The sequence below is a fragment of the Balaenoptera physalus genome, assembly GCF_965194825.1.
Source record: "Balaenoptera physalus genome assembly, chromosome: 15".
Lineage (NCBI taxonomy): Eukaryota > Metazoa > Chordata > Mammalia > Artiodactyla > Balaenopteridae > Balaenoptera > Balaenoptera physalus.
Window position 1 is genome coordinate 28,730,493 of NC_138894.1, and position 21,645 is coordinate 28,752,137.

The following is a 21,645-nucleotide window of genomic DNA, read 5'->3' on the forward strand; positions in this document are numbered from 1 at the left end:
CCTGCCAGGAAACATCCAGGCCCGGAAAAGTTTCCCAGTCACTCTCTGGATGCTAAGTGTAGGGCAACACACGGCCCTCTTCCTTGGAGGAGCTGGATTTCCTCCGCACTCCACCAGCTCTAGGAAATCTGTTCTCTCATTTTCTACATGTCATGCCAATCTGCCTCATTGCCCTAAGCTGATCGGCACTGAGAAACCAAAAGTGCTTAGCATTCCTTCTACAAAGTCATACCTTAAGATGCCATACTTACAGGAGAAAGTCGGCTTGCGTTCCTGCTGGTACCAAACCACAGTTCTTCCTCCTACACTGCAGGGTTTTTAGAAGAGGCTAAGCCCCGATAGCGTACCTAGAGCGCTCCTTTGGGGAGGCCGTGGCTACACGCAGAACTCCGTGCCAAACCAACTTTATTAAGGAAGGGGCCAGTGTGTAGCTGGAGTGTATATTTACTTGGTAGAAATCACAAGGAGGTAGGCTGCATTTTCGCTGGAAACGGTCACCTGATGGCACAAGGCTTGCTTTCCCGTTTTGAATGCACCACTCATGCTGCCTTGAAGCTACCTAAATTACAGTTTTAGGACGGGTCTTTAGACACTGTAGGCAGGGCTCTGGGAAGGGAACGAGTGTTGTCTATATCAACAGGGTGCTTTCATAGCCTGGGTGGGAGCTCCTCCTGAGACGCTCTAGAGCTAAAAGGAAACGTGACGTGAGTCCTTTCCCCAAGATAAAGCCTTGAATAGCCTACCAAAGCGGAAGCTTGGAGCAGAGTCCTTGAAGCATTAGCTTTAGGTTTGTTTTCTTTTAAGGTTAGTAAGCTTTCAGGACACCGAGGACCTCGCGTGGGCTCCCTATTCCCTGCAAGAACACCTAGTACCGGCAGGCTTCACTAGGCTGCTAAGAAACATCCAGGCCCGGAAACCTTTCCCAATCACTCTGTGTATGCTGAGTGTAGGGCAACACACTGCACTCTTCCTTGGGAGACCTAGGTTTAATCAGCACTCCAAAGGCTCCAGGAAATCTGTTCTCTTACATCCTACATGTCATGCATATCTTGCCTCATTGCCCTAGGCTGAGCGGCACTGAGAAACCAAAACTGCTTCGCATTCCTTCTAGAGTGTCATACCTTAACACCCCATACTTACAGGAGAAAGTCGGCTTGCTTTCCTGCTGGAAGCAAAGCATAGTTCTACGTCATACACTGCAGGGTTTTAGAAGAAGCTAAGCCCCGATAGCGTACCTAGAGTCTTCCTTGGGAGAGGCAGTTGGCTACACGGAGAACTCCGTGCCAAGAAAACGTTATTCAGGAAAGGGAGCAGTGTTTAGCTAGAGTGTGTATTTACCTGGTAGAAAGCGCAAGGAGGTAGGCTGCGTGTTCGCTGGAAACAGGGACCTGATGGCACAGGCCTTGCTTTCCCATTTTGAATGCTCCATTCATGTTGCCTTAACACTACCTAAATAACAGTTTTAGGACGGGTGTCTAGTCGCAGTAGGCAGGGCTCTGGGAAGGGAACGAGTGTTCTCTCCATCAACAGGGTGCTTTCATAGCCTGGGTGGGAGCTCCTCCTGAGACGTTCTAGAGCTAAAAGGAAACTTGACGGGAGTCCCTTCCTCAAGGTAAAGCCTTGAATAGCCTGCCGAAGCGGAAGCTTGGAGCAGAGTCCTTGAGGCTTAAATTTAGGTCTGCTTTCTTTTAACGTTAGTAAGCTTTTCAGGGCACCAGGACCTCGCGTGGGCACCCTATTCCCTACTAGAACACAGAGTTCCGGCAGGCTCCCCTGGGCTGCTAAGGAACATCCAGGCCCGGAAACCTTTCCCAGTCACTCTGTGTATGCTGAGTGTAGGGCAACACACTGCACTCTTCCTTGGGAGACCAAGGTTTCCTCAGCACTCCAAAGGCTCCAGGAAATCTGTTCTCGTACATCCTCCATGTCATGGAAATCTGCCTCATTGCCCTAGGCTGAGCGGCACTGAGAAACCAAAACTGCTTCGCATTCCTTCTAGAGTGTCATACCTTAAGACCCCATATTTACAGGAGAGAGTCGGCATGCATTCCTGCTGTAACCAAAGCCCAGTTCTTGCTCTTCCAGTGCAGGGTTGTAGAAGAAGCTAAACCCCGATAGCGAACCTAGATCTCTCCTTGGTGGACGCCGTTGGCTAGACGCAGAACTCCCTGCCAAACCAACTTTATTCAAGGAAGGGACCAGTGTGGAGCTAGAGTGTATATTTACTTGGTAAAATCACAAGGACGTAGGCTGCGTGTTCACTGGAAACGGGGAATTTATGGCACAAGGCTTGCCTTTCCATATTGAATGCTCCATTCTTGCTGCCTTGAAGCTACCTAAATAACAGTGTTTTGCACGGGTCCCTGTCCCTGTAGGCAGTGTACTGGGAAGGGAAAGAGTTTTCTCTAAATCAACAGGGTGCTTTCATAGCCTGGGTGGGAGCTCCTCCTGAGACGCTCTAGAGCTAAAAGGAAACTTGACGGGAGTCCTTTCCTCAAGGTAAAGCCTTGAATAGCCTGCCGAAGCGGAAGCTTGGAGCAGAGAACTTGAGGCTTAATTTTAGGTCTGCTTTCTTTTAACGTTAGTAAGCTTTTCAGGTACCGAGGACCTCGCGTGGGCACCCTATTCCCTGCAAGAACACCGGGACCGGCCAGGCTCCCCTGGCCTGCCAGGAAACATCCTGGCCCAGAAAAGTTTCCCAGTCACTCTCTGGATGCTAAGTGTAGGGCAACACACGGACCTCTTCCTTGGAGGAGCTGGATTTCCTCCGCACTCCACCAGCTCCAGGAATTCAGTTCTCTCATTTCCTACATGTCATGCCAATCTGCCTCATTGCCCTAAGCTGATCGGCACTGAGAAACCAAAACTGCTTAGCATTCCTTCTACAAAGTCATACCTGAAGATGCCATACTTACAGGAGAAAGTCGGCTTGCGTTCCTGCTGGTACCAAAGCACAGTTCTTCCTCCTACACTGCAGGGTTTTAGAAGAGGCTAAGCCCCGATAGCGTACCTAGAGCGCTCCTTTGGGGAGGGCGTGGCTACACGCAGAATTCCGTGCCAAACCAACTTTATTAAGGAAGGGGCCAGTGTGTAGCTGGAGTGTATATTTACTTGGTAGAAATCACAAGGATGTAGGCTGCGTTTTCGCTGGAAACGGTCACCTGATGGCACAAGGCTTGCTTTCCCATTTTGAATGCACCACTCATGCTGCCTTGAAGCTACCTAAATTACAGTTTTAGGACGGGCCTTTAGACACTGTAGGCAGGGCTCTGGGAAGGGAACGAGTGTTGTCTATATCAACAGGGTGCTTTCATAGCCTGGGTGGGAGCTCCTCCTGAGACGCTCTAGAGCTAAAAGGAAACGTGACGTGAGTCCTTTCCCCAAGATAAAGCCTTGAATAACCTACCAAAGCGGAAGCTTGGAGCAGAGTCCTTGAAGCATTAGCTTTAGGTTTGTTTTCTTTTAAGGTTAGTAAGCTTTCAGGACACCGAGGACCTCGCGTGGGCTCCCTATTCCCTGCAAGAACACCTAGTACCGGCAGGCTTCACTAGGCTGCTAAGAAACATCCAGGCCCGGAAACCTTTCCCAATCACTCTGTGTATGCTGAGTGTAGGGCAACACACTGCACTCTTCCTTGGGAGACCTAGGTTTAATCAGCACTCCAAAGGCTCCAGGAAATCTGTTCTCTTACATCCTACATGTCATGCATATCTTGCCTCATTGCCCTAGGCTGAGCGGCACTGAGAAACCAAAACTGCTTCGCATTCCTTCTAGAGTGTCATACCTTAACACCCCATACTTACAGGAGAAAGTCGGCTTGCTTTCCTGCTGGAAGCAAAGCATAGTTCTACGTCATACACTGCAGGGTTTTAGAAGAAGCTAAGCCCCGATAGCGTACCTAGAGTCTTCCTTGGGAGAGGCAGTTGGCTACACGGAGAACTCCGTGCCAAGAAAACGTTATTCAGGAAAGGGAGCAGTGTTTAGCTAGAGTGTGTATTTACCTGGTAGAAAGCGCAAGGAGGTAGGCTGCGTGTTCGCTGGAAACAGGGACCTGATGGCACAGGCCTTGCTTTCCCATTTTGAATGCTCCATTCATGTTGCCTTAACACTACCTAAATAACAGTTTTAGGACGGGTGTCTAGTCGCAGTAGGCAGGGCTCTGGGAAGGGAACGAGTGTTCTCTCCATCAACAGGGTGCTTTCATAGCCTGGGTGGGAGCTCCTCCTGAGACGTTCTAGAGCTAAAAGGAAACTTGACGGGAGTCCCTTCCTCAAGGTAAAGCCTTGAATAGCCTGCCGAAGCGGAAGCTTGGAGCAGAGTCCTTGAGGCTTAAATTTAGGTCTGCTTTCTTTTAACGTTAGTAAGCTTTTCAGGGCACCAGGACCTCGCGTGGGCACCCTATTCCCTACTAGAACACAGAGTTCCGGCAGGCTCCCCTGGGCTGCTAAGGAACATCCAGGCCCGGAAACCTTTCCCAGTCACTCTGTGTATGCTGAGTGTAGGGCAACACACTGCACTCTTCCTTGGGAGACCAAGGTTTCCTCAGCACTCCAAAGGCTCCAGGAAATCTGTTCTCGTACATCCTCCATGTCATGGAAATCTGCCTCATTGCCCTAGGCTGAGCGGCACTGAGAAACCAAAACTGCTTCGCATTCCTTCTAGAGTGTCATACCTTAAGACCCCATATTTACAGGAGAGAGTCGGCATGCATTCCTGCTGTAACCAAAGCCCAGTTCTTGCTCTTCCAGTGCAGGGTTGTAGAAGAAGCTAAACCCCGATAGCGAACCTAGATCTCTCCTTGGTGGACGCCGTTGGCTAGACGCAGAACTCCCTGCCAAACCAACTTTATTCAAGGAAGGGACCAGTGTGGAGCTAGAGTGTATATTTACTTGGTAAAATCACAAGGAGGTAGGCTGCGTGTTCACTGGAAACGGGGAATTTATGGCACAAGGCTTGCCTTTCCATATTGAATGCTCCATTCTTGCTGCCTTGAAGCTACCTAAATAACAGTGTTTTGCACGGGTCCCTGTCACTGTAGGCAGTGTACTGGGAAGGGAAAGAGTTTTCTCTAAATCAACAGGGTGCTTTCATAGCCTGGGTTGGAGCTCCTCCTGAGAGGCTCTAGAGCTAAAAGGAAACTTGACGGGAGTCCTTTCCTCAAGGTAAAGCCTTGAATAGCCTGCCGAAGCGGAAGCTTGGAGCAGAGAACTTGAGGCTTAATTTTAGGTCTGCTTTCTTTTAACGTTAGTAAGCTTTTCAGGTACCGAGGACCTCGCGTGGGCACCCTATTCCCTGCAAGAACACCGGGACCGGCCAGGCTCCCCTGGCCTGCCAGGAAACATCCTGGCCCAGAAAAGTTTCCCAGTCACTCTCTGGATGCTAAGTGTAGGGCAACACACGGACCTCTTCCTTGGAGGAGCTGGATTTCCTCCGCACTCCACCAGCTCCAGGAATTCAGTTCTCTCATTTCCTACATGTCATGCCAATCTGCCTCATTGCCCTAAGCTGATCGGCACTGAGAAACCAAAACTGCTTAGCATTCCTTCTACAAAGTCATACCTGAAGATGCCATACTTACAGGAGAAAGTCGGCTTGCGTTCCTGCTGGTACCAAAGCACAGTTCTTCCTCCTACACTGCAGGGTTTTAGAAGAGGCTAAGCCCCGATAGCGTACCTAGAGCGCTCCTTTGGGGAGGGCGTGGCTACACGCAGAATTCCGTGCCAAACCAACTTTATTAAGGAAGGGGCCAGTGTGTAGCTGGAGTGTATATTTACTTGGTAGAAATCACAAGGATGTAGGCTGCGTTTTCGCTGGAAACGGTCACCTGATGGCACAAGGCTTGCTTTCCCATTTTGAATGCACCACTCATGCTGCCTTGAAGCTACCTAAATTACAGTTTTAGGACGGGTCTTTAGACATTGTAGGCAGGGCTCTGGGAAGGGAACGAGTGTTGTCTATATCAACAGGGTGCTTTCATAGCCTGGGTGGGAGCTCCTCCTGAGACGCTCTAGAGCTAAAAGGAAACGTGACGTGAGTCCTTTCCCCAAGATAAAGCCTTGAATAGCCTACCAAAGCGGAAGCTTGGAGCAGAGTCCTTGAAGCATTAGCTTTAGGTTTGTTTTCTTTTAAGGTTAGTAAGCTTTCAGGACACCGAGGACCTCGCGTGGGCTCCCTATTCCCTGCAAGAACACCTAGTACCGGCAGGCTCCACTAGGCTGCTAAGAAACATCCAGGCCCGGAAACCTTTCCCAGTCACTCTGCGTATGCTGAGTGTAGGGCAACACACTGCACTCTTCCTTGGGAGACCTAGGTTTAATCAGCACTCCAAAGGCTCCAGGAAATCTGTTCTCTTACATCCTACATGTCATGCATATCTTGCCTCATTGCCCTAGGCTGAGCGGCACTGAGAAACCAAAACTGCTTCGCATTCCTTCTAGAGTGTCATACCTTAAGACCCCATATTTACAGGAGAGAGTCGGCTTGCATTCCTGCTGTAACCAAAGCCCAGTTCTTGCTCTTCCAGTGCAGGGTTTTAGAAGAAGCTAAACCCCGATAGCGAACCTAGATCTCTCCTTGGGGGACGCCGTTGGCTAGACGCAGAACTCCCTGCCAAACCAACTTTATTCAAGGAAGGGACCAGTGTGTAGCTAGAGTGTATATTTACTTGGTAAAATCACAAGGAGGTAGGCTGCGTGTTCACTGGAAACGGGGAATTTATGGCACAAGGCTTGCCTTTCCATATTGAATGCTCCATTCTTGCTGCCTTGAAGCTACCTAAATAACAGTGTTTTGCACGGGTCCCTGTCACTGTAGGCAGTGTACTGGGAAGGGAAAGAGTTTTCTCTAAATCAACAGGGTGCTTTCATAGCCTGGGTGGGAGCTCCTCCTGAGACACTCTAGAGCTAAAAGGAAACTTGACGGGAGTCCTTTCCTCAAGGTAAAGCCTTGAATAGCCTGCCGAAGCGGAAGCTTGGAGCAGAGAACTTGAGGCTTAATTTTAGGTCTGCTTTCTTTTAACGTTAGTAAGCTGTTCAGGTACCGAGGACCTCGCGTGGGCACCCTATTCCCTGCAAGAACACCGGGACCGGCCAGGCTCCCCTGGCCTGCCAGGAAACATCCAGGCCCGGAAAAGTTTCCCAGTCACTCTCTGGATGCTAAGTGTAGGGCAACACACGGCCCTCTTCCTTGGAGGAGCTGGATTTCCTCCGCACTCCACCAGCTCTAGGAAATCTGTTCTCTCATTTTCTACATGTCATGCCAATCTGCCTCATTGCCCTAAGCTGATCGGCACTGAGAAACCAAAAGTGCTTAGCATTCCTTCTACAAAGTCATACCTTAAGATGCCATACTTACAGGAGAAAGTCGGCTTGCGTTCCTGCTGGTACCAAACCACAGTTCTTCCTCCTACACTGCAGGGTTTTTAGAAGAGGCTAAGCCCCGATAGCGTACCTAGAGCGCTCCTTTGGGGAGGCCGTGGCTACACGCAGAACTCCGTGCCAAACCAACTTTATTAAGGAAGGGGCCAGTGTGTAGCTGGAGTGTATATTTACTTGGTAGAAATCACAAGGAGGTAGGCTGCGTTTTCGCTGGAAACGGTCACCTGATGGCACAAGGCTTGCTTTCCCGTTTTGAATGCACCACTCATGCTGCCTTGAAGCTACCTAAATTACAGTTTTAGGACGGGTCTTTAGACACTGTAGGCAGGGCTCTGGGAAGGGAACGAGTGTTGTCTATATCAACAGGGTGCTTTCATAGCCTGGGTGGGAGCTCCTCCTGAGACGCTCTAGAGCTAAAAGGAAACGTGACGTGAGTCCTTTCCCCAAGATAAAGCCTTGAATAGCCTACCAAAGCGGAAGCTTGGAGCAGAGTCCTTGAAGCATTAGCTTTAGGTTTGTTTTCTTTTAAGGTTAGTAAGCTTTCAGGACACCGAGGACCTCGCGTGGGCTCCCTATTCCCTGCAAGAACACCTAGTACCGGCAGGCTTCACTAGGCTGCTAAGAAACATCCAGGCCCGGAAACCTTTCCCAATCACTCTGTGTATGCTGAGTGTAGGGCAACACACTGCACTCTTCCTTGGGAGACCTAGGTTTAATCAGCACTCCAAAGGCTCCAGGAAATCTGTTCTCTTACATCCTACATGTCATGCATATCTTGCCTCATTGCCCTAGGCTGAGCGGCACTGAGAAACCAAAACTGCTTCGCATTCCTTCTAGAGTGTCATACCTTAACACCCCATACTTACAGGAGAAAGTCGGCTTGCTTTCCTGCTGGAAGCAAAGCATAGTTCTACGTCATACACTGCAGGGTTTTAGAAGAAGCTAAGCCCCGATAGCGTACCTAGAGTCTTCCTTGGGAGAGGCAGTTGGCTACACGGAGAACTCCGTGCCAAGAAAACGTTATTCAGGAAAGGGAGCAGTGTTTAGCTAGAGTGTGTATTTACCTGGTAGAAAGCGCAAGGAGGTAGGCTGCGTGTTCGCTGGAAACAGGGACCTGATGGCACAGGCCTTGCTTTCCCATTTTGAATGCTCCATTCATGTTGCCTTAACACTACCTAAATAACAGTTTTAGGACGGGTGTCTAGTCGCAGTAGGCAGGGCTCTGGGAAGGGAACGAGTGTTCTCTCCATCAACAGGGTGCTTTCATAGCCTGGGTGGGAGCTCCTCCTGAGACGTTCTAGAGCTAAAAGGAAACTTGACGGGAGTCCCTTCCTCAAGGTAAAGCCTTGAATAGCCTGCCGAAGCGGAAGCTTGGAGCAGAGTCCTTGAGGCTTAAATTTAGGTCTGCTTTCTTTTAACGTTAGTAAGCTTTTCAGGGCACCAGGACCTCGCGTGGGCACCCTATTCCCTACTAGAACACAGAGTTCCGGCAGGCTCCCCTGGGCTGCTAAGGAACATCCAGGCCCGGAAACCTTTCCCAGTCACTCTGTGTATGCTGAGTGTAGGGCAACACACTGCACTCTTCCTTGGGAGACCAAGGTTTCCTCAGCACTCCAAAGGCTCCAGGAAATCTGTTCTCGTACATCCTCCATGTCATGGAAATCTGCCTCATTGCCCTAGGCTGAGCGGCACTGAGAAACCAAAACTGCTTCGCATTCCTTCTAGAGTGTCATACCTTAAGACCCCATATTTACAGGAGAGAGTCGGCATGCATTCCTGCTGTAACCAAAGCCCAGTTCTTGCTCTTCCAGTGCAGGGTTGTAGAAGAAGCTAAACCCCGATAGCGAACCTAGATCTCTCCTTGGTGGACGCCGTTGGCTAGACGCAGAACTCCCTGCCAAACCAACTTTATTCAAGGAATGGACCAGTGTGGAGCTAGAGTGTATATTTACTTGGTAAAATCACAAGGACGTAGGCTGCGTGTTCACTGGAAACGGGGAATTTATGGCACAAGGCTTGCCTTTCCATATTGAATGCTCCATTCTTGCTGCCTTGAAGCTACCTAAATAACAGTGTTTTGCACGGGTCCCTGTCCCTGTAGGCAGTGTACTGGGAAGGGAAAGAGTTTTCTCTAAATCAACAGGGTGCTTTCATAGCCTGGGTGGGAGCTCCTCCTGAGACGCTCTAGAGCTAAAAGGAAACTTGACGGGAGTCCTTTACTCAAGGTAAAGCCTTGAATAGCCTGCCGAAGCGGAAGCTTGGAGCAGAGAACTTGAGGCTTAATTTTAGGTCTGCTTTCTTTTAACGTTAGTAAGCTTTTCAGGTACCGAGGACCTCGCGTGGGCACCCTATTCCCTGCAAGAACACCGGGACCGGCCAGGCTCCCCTGGCCTGCCAGGAAACATCCTGGCCCAGAAAAGTTTCCCAGTCACTCTCTGGATGCTAAGTGTAGGGCAACACACGGACCTCTTCCTTGGAGGAGCTGGATTTCCTCTGCACTCCACCAGCTCCAGGAATTCAGTTCTCTCATTTCCTACATGTCATGCCAATCTGCCTCATTGCCCTAAGCTGATCGGCACTGAGAAACCAAAACTGCTTAGCATTCCTTCTACAAAGTCATACCTGAAGATGCCATACTTACAGGAGAAAGTCGGCTTGCGTTCCTGCTGGTACCAAAGCACAGTTCTTCCTCCTACACTGCAGGGTTTTAGAAGAGGCTAAGCCCCGATAGCGTACCTAGAGCGCTCCTTTGGGGAGGGCGTGGCTACACGCAGAATTCCGTGCCAAACCAACTTTATTAAGGAAGGGGCCAGTGTGTAGCTAGAGTGTATATTTACTTGGTAGAAATCACAAGGAGGTAGGCTGCGTTTTCGCTGGAAACGGTCACCTGATGGCACAAGGCTTGCTTTCCCATTTTGAATGCACCACTCATGCTGCCTTGAAGCTACCTAAATTACAGTTTTAGGACGGGTCTTTAGACACTGTAGGCAGGGCTCTGGGAAGGGAACGAGTGTTCTCTAGATCAACAGGGTGCTTTCATAGCCTGGGTGGGAGCTCCTCCTGAGACGCTCTAGAGCTAAAAGGAAACGTGACGTGAGTCCTTTCCCCAAGATAAAGCCTTGAATAGCCTACCAAAGCGGAAGCTTGGAGCAGAGTCCTTGAAGCATTAGCTTTAGGTTTGTTTTCTTTTAAGGTTAGTAAGCTTTCAGGACACCGAGGACCTCGCGTGGGCTCCCTATTCCCTGCAAGAACACCTAGTACCGGCAGGCTCCACTAGGCTGCTAAGAAACATCCAGGCCCGGAAACCTTTCCCAGTCACTCTGCGTATGCTGAGTGTAGGGCAACACACTGCACTCTTCCTTGGGAGACCTAGGTTTAATCAGCACTCCAAAGGCTCCAGGAAATCTGTTCTCTTACATCCTACATGTCATGCATATCTTGCCTCATTGCCCTAGGCTGAGCGGCACTGAGAAACCAAAACTGCTTCGCATTCCTTCTAGAGTGTCATACCTTAACATCCCATACTTACAGTAGAAAGTCGGCTTGCTTTCCTGCTGGAAGCAAAGCAGAGTTCTACGTCTTACACTGCAGGGTTTTAGAAGAAGCTAAGCCCCGATAGCGTACCTAGAGCCTTCCTTGGGAGAGGCAGTTGGCTACACGGAGAACTCCGTGCCAAGAAAACGTTATTCAGGGAAGGGAGCAGTGTTTAGCTAGAGTGTGTATTTACCTGGTAGAAAGCATAAGGAGGTAGGCTGCGTGTTCGCTGGAAACAGGGACCTGATGGCACAGGCCTTGCTTTCCCATTTTGAATGCTCCATTCATGTTGCCTTAACACTACCTAAATAACAGTTTTAGGACGGGTGTCTAGTCGCAGTAGGCAGGGCTCTGGGAAGGGAACGAGTGTTCTCTCCATCAACAGGGTGCTTTCATAGCCTGGGTGAGAGCTCCTCCTGAGACGCTCTAGAGCTAAAAGGAAACTTGACGGGAGTCCCTTCCTCAAGGTAAAGCCTTGAATAGCCTGCCGAAGCGGAAGCTTGGAGCAGAGTCCTTGAGTCTTAAATTTAGGTCTGCTTTCTTTTAACGTTAGTAAGCTTTTCAGGGCACCAGGACCTCGCGTGGGCACCCTATTCCCTACTAGAACACAGAGTTCCGGCAGGCTCCGCTGGGCTGCAAAGGAACATCCAGGCCCGGAAACCTTTCCCAGTCACTCTGTGTATGCTGAGTGTAGGGCAACACACTGCACTCTTCCTTGGGAGACCTAGGTTTCCTCAGCACTCCAACAACTCCAGGAAATCTGTTCTCTTACATCCTACATGTCATGCAAATCGGCCTCATTGCCCTAGGCTGAGTGGCACTGAGAAACCAAAACTGCTTCGCATTCCTTCTACAGAGTCATATCTTAAGACGCCATACTTACAGGAGAAAGTCGGCTTGCTTTCCTGCTGGTACCAAAGCAGAGTTCTTCCTCTTACACTGCAGGGATTTAGAAGAGGCTAAGCCCCGATAGCGTACCTACAGCACTCCTTGGGGGAGGCTGTTGGCTACACCCAGAACTCCGTGCCAAACCAACTTTATTCAGGGAAGCAACCAGTGTGTAGCTAGAGTGTATATTTACTTGGTAGAAATCACAAGGAGGTAGGATGCGTGTTCACTGGAAACGGGGAATTTATGGCACAAGACTTGCTTTTCCATATTGAATGCTCCATTCTTGCTTCTTGAAGCTACCTAAATTACAGTGTTTTGGAAGGGTCCCTTGTCACTATAGGCAGTGTACTGGGAAGGGAAAGAGTTTTCTCTAAATCATCAGGGTGCTTTCATAGCCTGCGTGGGAGATCCTCCTGAGAGGCTCTAGAGCTAAAAGGAAACTTGACGTGAGTCCTCTTCTCAAGGTAAAGTCTTGAATAGTCTGCCGAAGCGGAAGCTTGGAGCAGAGACCTTGAGGCATTAGCTTTACGTCGGTTTTCTTTTAAGGTTAGTAAGCTTTCAGGACACCGAGGACTTCCCTTGGGCACCTTATTCCTGCAAGAACACCGAGTACTGGCAGGCTCCCCGGGCTGCTAAGAAACATCCAGGCCCGAAAAACTTTCCCAGTCACTCTGTGTATGCTGAGTGTAGGGCAACACACTGCACTCTTCCTTGGGAGAGCTGGATTTCCTCCACACTCCAACAGCTCCAGGAAATCTGTTCTCTCAATTCCTACATGTCATGCCAATCTGCCTCATTGCCCTAGGCTGAGCGGCACTGAGAAACCAAAACTGCTTAGCATTCTTTCTAGAGTGTCATACCTTAAGACCCCATACTTACAGGAGAAATATGGCTTGCATTCCTGCTGTAACCAAAGCACAGTTCTTCCTCTTACACTGCAGGGTTTTAGAAGAATCTAATCCCCGATCGAGTACCTAGAGCCTTCCTTGGGAGAGGCAGTTGGCTACACGGAGAACTCCTTGCCAAGAAAACTTTATTCAGGGAACGGACCAGTGTTTAGCTAGAGTGTATATTTACTTGGTAGAAATCACAAGGAGGTAGACTGCGTGTTCGCTGGCAACAGGGACCTGATGGCACAGGCCTTGCTTTCCCATTTTGAATGCTCCATTCATGCTGCCTTGACACTACCTAAATAAAAGGTTTAGGACGGGTGTCTAGTCAGAGTAGGCAGGGCTCTGGGAAGGGAACGAGTGTTCTCTACATCAACAGGGTGCTTTCATAGCCTGCGTGGGAGCTCCTCCTGAGACGCTCTAGAGCTAAAAGGAAACTTGACGTGAGTCCTTTCTCAAGGTAAAGCCTTCAATAGCCTCACGAAGCAAAAGCTTGGAGCAGCGTCCTTGAGGCATTAGCTATAGATCTGTTTTCTTTTAAGGTTAGTAAGCTTTAAGGACATCGAGGACCTCCCGTGGGCACCCTATTCCCTGCAAGAACACGGAGTACGGGCAGGCTCCCCTGGGCTGCTAAGAAACATCCAGGCCCGGAAAACTTTCCCAGTCACTCTGTGTATGCTGAGTGTAGGGCAACACACTGCACTCTTCCTTGGGAGAGCTGGATATCCTCGCCACTCCAACAGATCCAGGAAATCTGTTCTCTCACGTCCTACATGTCATGCCAATCTGCCTCATTGCCCTAGGCTGAGCGGCACTGAGAATCCCAAACTGCTTCGCATTTCTTCTACAGAGTCAAACATTAAGACCCCATACTTACAGGAGAAAGTCGACCTTCGTTCCTGCTGTAACCAAAGCACAGTTTTTCCTATTTACACTGCATGGCTTTCGAAGAAGTTAAGCCCTGATAGCGTACCTAGAGCGTTCCTTGGGAGAGGCAGTTGGGTACACGCAGAACTCCGTGCCAAGAAAACGTTATTCAGGATAGGGACAAGTGTTAGCTAGAGTGTATATTTACTTGGTAGAAATCACAAGGAGGTAGGCTGCGTGTTCACTGGAAACGGGGAATTTATGGAACAAGACTTGCTTTTCCATATTGAATGCACCATACTTGCTGCCTTGAAGCTAACTAAATAATAGTGTTTTGGACGGGTCCCTTGTCACTGTAGGCAGTGTAATGGGAAGGGAAAGAGTTTTCTCTAAATCAGAAGGGTGCTTTCATAGCCTGCGTGGGAGCTTCTCCTGGGACGCTCTAGAGCTAAAAGGAAACTTGACGTGAGTCCTTTCCTCAAGTTAAAGCCTTGAATAGGCTGCCAAAGCGGAAGCTTGGAACAAAGTCCTTGAGGCTTAATTTTAGATCTGCTTCCTTTTAACGTTAGTAAGCTTTTCAGGTCAGCAGGACCTCGCGTGGGCACCCTATTTCCTGCAAGAACACCGACTACTGGCAGGCTCCCCTGGGCTGCTAAGAAACATCCAGGCCTGGAAACTTTAAAGGTCACTCTGTGTTTGCTGAGTATAGGGCAACACACTACATCTTCCTTGGGAGACCTAGGTTTCCTAAGCACTCCAACAGCTCCAGGAAATCTGTTCTCTTACTTACTACATGTCATGCAAATCTGCCTCATTGTCCTAGGCTGAGCAGCACTGAGAAACCAAAACTGCTTCGCATTCCTTCCACAGAGTCATACTTTAAGAGCCCATACTTACAGGAGAAAGTCGGCTTCTGTTCCTGCTGTAACCAAAGCACAGTTCTTCCTCTTACACTGCAGGGTTTTAGAAGAATCTAAGCCCCGATAGCGTACCTAGAGCCTTCCTTGGGAGAGGCAGTTGGCTACACGGAGAACTCCGTGCCAAGAAAACTTTATTCAGTGAACGGACCAGTGGTTGGCTAGAGTGTATATTTACTTGGTAGAAATCATAAGGAGGTAGACTGCGTGTTGGCTGGAAACAGGGACCTGATGGCACAGGCCTTGCTTTCCCATTTTGAATGCTCCATTCATGCTGCCTTGACACTACCTAAATAACAGTTTTAGGACGGGTGTCTAGTCACTGTAGGCAGGGCTCTGGGAAGGGAACGAGTGTTCTCTACATCAACAGGGTGCTTTCATAGCCTGCGTGGGAGCTCCTCCTGAGACGCTCTAGAGCTAAAAGGAAACTTGACGTGAGTCCTTTCCTCAAGGTAAAGCCTTGAATAGCCTGCCGAAGCGGAAGCTTGGAGCAGAGTCCTTGAGGCTTAACTTTAGGTCTGCTTTCTTTTAAAGTTAGTAAGCTTTTCAGGTCACCAGGACCTCGCGTGGGCAACCTATTCCCTGCTAGAACACCGGGTTCCGGCAGGCTCCCCTGGGCTGCTAAGACACATCCAGGGCCGGAAAACTTTCCCAGTCACTCTGTGTATGCTGAGTGTAGGGCAACACACTGCACTCTTCCTTGGGAGACCTAGGTTTCCTCAGCACTCCAACAGCTCCAGGAAATCTCTTCTCTTACATCCTACGGGTCATGCAATTCTGGCTCATTGCCCTAGGCTGAGCGGCACTGAGAAACCAAAACTGCTTCGCATTCCTTCTACAGAGTCATACCTTAAGACCCCTTACCTCCAGGAGAAAGTCGGCTTGCATTCCTGGTGGTAGCAAAGCCCAGTTCTTCCTCTTACACTGCAGGGTTTTAGAAGAGGCTAAGCCCCGATAGCGTACCTAGAGCGCTCCTTGGGGGAGGCCGTTGGCTACACTCAGAACTCCGTGCCAAACCAACTTTATTCAAGGAAGCAACCAATGTGTAGCTAGAGTGTATATTTACTTGGTAGAAATCACAAGGAGGTAGGCTGCGTGTTCACTGGAAACGGGAAATTTATGGCACAAGACTTGCTTTTCCATATTGAATGCTCCATTCTTGCTGCCTTGAAGCTACCTAAATAACAGTGTTTTGGACGGGTCCCTTGTCACTGTGGACAGTGTACTGGGAAGGGAAAGAGTTTTCTCTACATCAAAAGGGTGCTTTCATAGCCTGCGTGGGAGCTCCTCCTGAGAGGCTCGAGAGCTAAAAGGAAACTTGACGTGAGTCCTTTCCTCAAGGTAAAGCCTTGAATAGCCTGCCAAAGCGGAAGCTTGGAGCAGAGTCCTTGAGGCTTAATTTTAGGTCTGCTTTCTTTTAACCTTAGTAAGCTTTTCAGGTACCGAGGACCTCGCGTCGGCACCCTATTTCCTGTAAGAACACCGAGTACTGGCAGGCTCCCCTGTCCTGATAAGAAACATCCAGGCCCGGAAAACTTTACCAGTCACTCTGTGGATGCTAAGTGTAGGGAAACACATTGCACTCTTCCTTAGGAGAGCTGGATTTCCTCCGCACTCCACCAGCTCCAGGAAATCTGTTCTCTCGCTTCCTACATGTCATGCCAATCTACATCATTGCCCTAGGCTGAGCGGCACTGAGAAACCAAAACTGGCTTAGCATTCCTTCTACAAAGTCATACCTTAAGACGCCATATTTACAGGAGAAAGACGGCTTGCGTTCCTGCTGGTACAAGAGCACCGTTCTTCCTCCTACACTGCAGGGATTTAGAAGAAGCTAAGCCCCGATAGCGTACCTAGAGCGCTCCTTTGGGGAAGCCGTTGGCTACACGCAGAAATCCGTGCCCAACCAACTTTATTAAGGAAGGGACCAGTGGTTAGCTAGAGTGTATATTTACTTGGTAGAAATCTCAATTAGGTAGGCTGCGTGTTCGCTGGAAACGGCCACCTGATGGCACAAGCCTTGCTTTCCCATTTTGAATACACCATTCATGCTGCCTTGAAGCTACCTAAATAACAGTTTTAGGACGGGTCTTTAGTCACTGTAGGGAGGGCTCTGGGAAGGGAACGTGTGTTCTCTACATCAACATGGTTCTTTCATAGCCTGGGTGGGATCTCCTCCTGAGAGGCTCTAGAGCTTAAAGGAAACTTGACGGGAGTCCTTTCCCCAAGGTAAAGCCTTGAATGGCCTGCCGAAGCAGAAGCTTGGAGCAGAGTCCTTGAAGCATTAGCTTTAGGTTTGTTTTCTTTTAAGGTTAGTAAGCTTTCAGGACACCGAGGACCTCGTGTGGGCTCCCTATTCCCTGCAAAAACACCTAGTACCGGCAGGCTTCACTAGGCTGCTAAGAAACATCCAGGCCCGGAAACCTTTCCCAGTCACTCTGTGTATGCTGAGTGTAGGGCAACACACTGCACTCTTCCTTGGGAGACCTAGGTTTAATCAGCACTCCAAAGGCTCCAGGAAATCTGTTCTCTTACATCCTACATGTCATGCATATCTTGCCTCATTGCCCTAGGCTGAGCGGCACTGAGAAACCAAAACTGCTTCGCATTCCTTCTAGAGTGTCATACCTTAAGACCCCATATTTACAGGAGAAAGTCGGCTTGCATTCCTGCTGTAACCAAAGCCCAGTTCTTGCTCTTCCAGTGCAGGGTTTTAGAAGAAGCTAAACCCCGATAGCGAACCTAGATCTCTCCTTGGTGGACGCCGTTGGCTAGAACCAGAACTCCCTGCCAAACCAACTTTATTCAAGGAAGGGACCAGTGTGTAGCTAGAGTGTATATTTACTTGGTAAAATCACAAGGAGGTAGGCTGCGTGTTCACTGGAAACGGGGATTTCATGGCACAAGGCTTGCTTTTCCATATTGAATGCTCCATTCTTGCTGCCTTGAAGCTACCTAAATAACAGTGTTTTGCACGGGTCCCTGTCTCTGTAGGCAGTGTACTGGGAAGGGAAAGAGTTTTCTCTAAATCAACAGGGTGCTTTCATAGCCTGGGTGGGAGCTCCTCCTGAGACGCTCTAGAGCTAAAAGGAAACTTGACGGGAGTCATTTCCTCAAGGTAAAGCCTTGAATAGCCTGCCGAAGCGGAAGCTTGGAGAAGAGAACTTGAGGCTTAATTTTAGGTCTGCTTTCTTTTAACGTTAGTAAGCTTTTCAGGTACCGAGGACCTCGCGTGGGCACCCTATTCCCTGCAAGAACACCGGGACCGGCCAGGCTCCCCTGGCCTGCCAGGAAACATCCAGGTCAGGAAAAGTTTCCCAGTCACTCTCTGGATGCCAAGTGTAGGGCAACACAAGGCCCTCTTCCTTGGAGGAGCTGGATTTCCTCCGCACACCACCAGCTCCAGGAAATCTGTTCTCTCATTTCCTACATGTCATGCCAATCTGCCTCATTGCCCTAAGCTGATCGGCACTGAGAAACCAAAACTGCTTAGCATTCCTTCTACAAAGTCATACCTTAAAATGCCATACTTACAGGAGAAAGTCGGCTTCTGTTCCTGCTGGTACCAAAGCACAGTTCTTCCTCCTACACTGCAGGGTTTTAGAAGAGGCTAAGCCCCGATAGCGTACCTAGAGCGCTCCTTTGGGGAGGCCGTGGCTACACGCAGAACTCCGTGCCAAACTAACTTTATTAAGGAAGGGGCCAGTGTGTAGCTAGAGTGTATATTTACTTGGTAGAAATCACAAGGAGGTAGGCTGCGTTTTCGCTGGAAACGGTCACCTGATGGCACAAGGCTTGCTTTCCCGTTTTGAATGCACCACTCATGCTGCCTTGAAGCTACCTAAATTACAGTTTTAGGACGGGTCTTTAGACACTGTAGGCAGGGCTCTGGGAAGGGAACGAGTGTTCTCTACATCAACAGGGTGCTTTCATAGCTTGCGTGGGAGCTCCTCCTGAGACGCTCTAGAGCTAAAAGGAAACTTGACGTGAGTCCTTTCCTCAAGGTAAAGCCTTGAATAGCCTGCCGAAGCAGAAGCTTGGAGCAGAGTCCTTGAAGCATTAGCTTTAGGTTTGTTTTCTTTTAAGGTTAGTAAGCTTTCAGGACACCGAGGACCTCGCGTGTGCTCCCTATTCCCTGCAAGAACACCTAGTACCGGCAGGCTCCACTAGGCTGCTAAGAAACATCCAGGCCCGGACACCTTTCCCAGTCACTCTGTGTATGCTGAGTGTAGGGCAACACACTGCACTCTTCCTTGGGAGACCTAGGTTTAATCAGCACTCCAAAGGCTCCAGGAAATCTATTCTCTTACATCCTACATGTCATGCAAATCTGCCTCGTTACCCTAGGCTGAGCGGCACTGAGAAACCCAAACTGCTTCTCATTCTTTCTAGAGTGTCATACATTAAGACCCAATACTTACAGGAGAACGTCGGCTTGCGTTCCTGCTGTAACCAAAGAACAGTTCTTCTTCTTACTCTGCAGTGTTTTAGAAGAAGCTAAGCCCCGATAGCGTACTTACAGCCTTCCTAGGGTGAGGCAGTTTGCTACACGGAGAACTCCGTGCTAGGAAAACGTTATTCAGGGAAGGGACCTGTGTTTAGTTAGAGTGTATATTTACTTGGTGGAAATCACAAGGATGTAGGCTGCGGGTTCGCTGGAAACAGGGAACTGATGGCACAGGCCTTGCTTTCCCATTTTGAATGCTCCATTCATGCTGACTCGACACTACCTAAATAGTTTTAGGACTGGTGTGTAGTCACAATAGGCAGGGCTCTGGGAAGGGAACCAGTGTTCTCTACATCAACAGGGTGCTTTCATAGCCTGGGTGGGAGCTCCTCCTGAGACGCTCTAGAGCTAAAAGGAAACTTGACGTGAGTCCTTTCCTCAAGCTAAAGCCTTGAATAGCCTGCCGAAGCGGAAGCTTGGAGCAGAGTCCTTGAGGCTTTAATTTAGGTCTAACTTCTTTTAAAGTTAGTAAGCATTTCAGGTCACCAGGACCTCAGGTGGGCACCCTATTCCCTGCTAGAACACCGAGTTCCGGCAGGATCCCCTGGGCTGCTAAGACACATGCAGGCCCGGAAAACTTTCCCAGTCACTCTGTGTATGCTGAGTGTAGGGCAACACACTGCACTCTTCCTTGGGAGACCTAGGTTTCCTCAGCACTCCAACAGCTCCAGGAAATCTCTTCTCTTACATCCTACAGGTCATGCAATTCTGCCTCATTGCCCTAGGCTGAGCGGCACTGAGAAACCAAAACTGCTTCGCATTCCTTCTACAGAGTCATACCTTAAGACCCCTTACCTCCAGGAGAAAGTCGGCTTGCATTCCTGGTGGTACCAAAGCCCAGTTCTTCCTCTTACACTGCAGGGTTTTAGAAGAGGCTAAGCCCCGATAGCGTACCTAGAGCGCTCCTTGGGGGAGGCCGTTGGCTACACTCAGAACTCCGTGCCAAACCAACTTTATTCAAGGAAGCAACCAATGTGTAGCTAGAGTGTATATTTACTTGGTAGAAATCACAAGGAGGTAGGCTGCGTGTTCACTGGAAACGGGAAATTTATGGCACAAGACTTGCTTTTCCATATTGAATGCTCCATTCTTGCTGCCTTGAAGCTACCTAAATAACAGTGTTTTGGACGGGTCCCTTGTCACTGTGGACAGTGTACTGGGAAGGGAAAGAGTTTTCTCTACATCAAAAGGGTGCTTTCATAGCCTGCGTGGGAGCTCCTCCTGAGAGGCTCGAGAGCTAAAAGGAAACTTGACGTGAGTCCTTTCCTCAAGGTAAAGCCTTGAATAGCCTGCCGAAGCGGAAGCTTGGAACAGAGTCCTTGAGACTTAACTTTAGGTCTGCTTTCTTTTAATGTTAGTAAGCTTTTCTGGGCACCAGGACCTCGCGTGGGCACCCTATTCCCTACTAGAACACCGAGTTCCGGCAGGTTCCCCTGGGCTGCTAAGAAACATCCAGGCCCGGAAACCTTTCCCAGTCACTCTGTGTATGCTGAGTGTAGGGCAACACACTGCACTCTTCCTTGGGAGACCTAGGTTTCCTCAGCACTCCAACAGCTCCAGGAAATCTATTCTCTTATATCCTACAGGTCATGCAAATCTACCTCATTGCTCTAGGCTGAGCGGCACTGAGAAACCAAAACTGTTTCGTATTCCTTCTACAGAGTCATACCTTAAGACCCCATACTTACAGGAGAAAGTCGGCTTGCGTTCCAGCTGGTACCAAAGCACAGTTCTTCCTCTTACTCTGCAGGGTTTTAGAAGAGGCTAAGACCAGATAGCGTACCTAGAACGCTCCTTTGGGGAGGCCGTTGTCTACACCAAAAACTCCGTGCCAAACCAACTTTATTCAGGGAAGAGACCAGTGTGTAGTTAGAGTGTATATTCAGTGGGTAGAAATCACAAGGATGTAGGCTGCGTGTTCACTGGAAAAGGGGAATTTATGGCAGAAGTTTGCTTTTCCATATTGAATGCTCCATTCTTGCTGCCTTGAAGCTACCTAAATAACAGTGTTTTGGACGGGTCCCTTGTCACTATAGGCAGTGTACTGGGAAGGGAAAGAGTTTTCTCTAAATCAACAGGGTGCTTTCATAGCCTGCGTGGGAGATCCTCCTGAGAGGCTCTAGAGCTAAAAGGAAACTTGACGTGAGTCCTTTCCTCAAGGTAAATCCTTGAATAGCTTACCGAAGCGGAAGCTTGGAACAGAGTCCTTGAGACTTAACTTTAGGTCTGCTTTCTTTTAACGTTAGTAAGCTTTTCAGGGCACCAGGACCTCGCGTGGGCACCCTATTCCCTGCTAGAACAACGCGTTCCGGCAGGCTCCCCTGGGCTGCTAAGAAACATCCAGGCCCGGAAAACTTTCCCAGTCACTCTGTGTATGCTGAGTGTAGGGCAACACACTGCACTCTTCCTTGGGAGACCTAGGTTTCCTCAGCACTCCAACAGCTCCAGGAAATCTTTTCTCTTACATCCTACAGGTCATGCAAATCTGCCTCATTGCTGTAGGCTGAGCGGCACTGAGAACCCAAAACTGCTTCGCATTCCTTCTACAGGGCCATACATTAAGACACCATACTTACAGGAGAAAGTCAGCTTGCGTTCTAGCTGGTACCAAAGCACAGTTCTTCCTCTTACACTGCAGGGTTTTAGAAGAGGTTAATCCCCGA

At 49.3% G+C, this 21,645-nt stretch overlaps 2 long non-coding RNA genes across 2 annotated transcripts; one reads left to right on the forward strand and one right to left on the reverse strand.

Annotated features, from left to right (window-relative positions):
• The first annotated feature begins 418 nt into the window (after nucleotides 1-418).
• On the forward strand, nucleotides 419-13,728 carry LOC309643881. The gene is made up of 2 exons (XR_014254123.1): nucleotides 419-493; nucleotides 12,925-13,728. It is a non-coding gene; the product is annotated as an uncharacterized lncRNA (long non-coding RNA).
• Nucleotides 13,729-19,265: 5,537 nt separating this feature from the next.
• LOC309643880 lies at nucleotides 19,266-20,813 on the reverse strand. The gene is made up of 2 exons (XR_014254122.1): nucleotides 20,652-20,813; nucleotides 19,266-19,762 (listed from the first exon to the last, which is right to left on the reverse strand). It is a non-coding gene; the product is annotated as an uncharacterized lncRNA (long non-coding RNA).
• Between the last annotated feature and the right edge of the window lie 832 nt (nucleotides 20,814-21,645).